Genomic DNA, 1,515 nt, shown 5'->3' with positions numbered 1-1,515 from the left:
ATATATATATATATATAGGGAGAATTCACAAAAAAAAAAAGAAAGCAACAGACGAAGACATGTAGTGTTGAAAACAAACAGATGTATTAGTATAACGCTCGGGAATTGAAAAAGTCTTTAACGTTTCGAGCCTACGCTCTTCCACAGAAAGGAACACAGAAAGAAACAAGGAGAGAAAAAAATATGTGTAGTGGTTAGCGATCTATCACAAACCGATAATACATAATTAATGATGTTCACTAATTAAATACGAGCTCATATGGTCTTTAACGATTCTTAGCAAGTCACAGGGCTTTGATTGCATGATCAAGTGAAACAAGGTTGAACGAAGTAGATCACGTAGTATGGATTCTGTTTTAGACGATACTGGTTAATTGAATGGGCTCAGATCATGCTGAAGTAAGGACACTCACTTAGAATGAGCTGTATTACGTGATGCAGTCCTGTTTTTGCTTTTAGGAAATACAACTTAATTATATATTGCAACACTTTAAATAAATGCGAACATGCCACATTAAAAAGTACAGTTGGCAGAATCATTAAGATATCACACTGCTAAATGAAATATCCTATGATCGTATCATACGACATCTGTCATAAGTCTTCGGTCAATACAGAGAACACACATGACTCAGTTTTCCTGGCGGTAAATAGGCACTATGTGTCTACTTTCTGTGGGTCAGCAGTAAATATCGAAACATATGTATATATATATATATATATATATATATATATATATCATCATCATCCTCATCATCATCAGTATTATTGCTGTTGTTGTTGTTGTTGTTGTTATTGTTGTTGTTGTTGTTGTTGTTGTTGTTGTTATTATTATTATTATTATTATTGTTATTATTATTATTTATGGTATACTCCAATGTTTTACATGCGGAATCAATGTCCTCGATACCGGGCCACGAGGCCTCTTCTTCCCAATAGAACAGATTTCTGAATCAAAGAAACCTTCATAGTTACACCAATTTCAATAAGGGATTGCTAACTTGTTTGAGCATTGTTATATTACTGGGCGGTAATTCCGTTATGTGTTGTGTTCTACTATTGGTTGGTATTTCATAGAGTATGTCATATTTGGGTTGTGTTTATAAAAGTTGAATGGTGATTCTCTAAAGTAAACGTTGAGTGAGTTGTGCAGAAAGCATACTCTGTAGTTCTATTGGACTGAAAGTTTTCTGCGTGTGGAGTTGTCTGTCTTTGTTCGTTTTTTTACGTTAGAGTATACATTCTTTATCACACTGAGAGATTCATTTACTATCAGTACCAATTTTAATTTTATTTCTCTATATCTTACTTATTTTTCTATATAGACCCTTGCAAATGCCTAGTTTATCGGCGTGGGATCTGGTCATTTGTGTGGGTGGTAAATTCTATATAAACGTTTATTTTTTTTTCAATGACATCTTTTTGTATTTATTATCTGTTTTCGCGTTTAAAGTTTATAATATGCATTGAATGTCTAAATATTGTATCAATTATTTATTAATGTTATCCTTAACC

Source organism: Octopus bimaculoides, chromosome 13 (assembly GCF_001194135.2).
Source record: "Octopus bimaculoides isolate UCB-OBI-ISO-001 chromosome 13, ASM119413v2, whole genome shotgun sequence".
In the NCBI taxonomy this organism is placed as follows: Eukaryota; Metazoa; Mollusca; class Cephalopoda; order Octopoda; family Octopodidae; genus Octopus; species Octopus bimaculoides.
The sequence above is the reverse complement of the archived record's forward strand: the minus strand, read 5'-3'. Positions refer to the sequence as shown.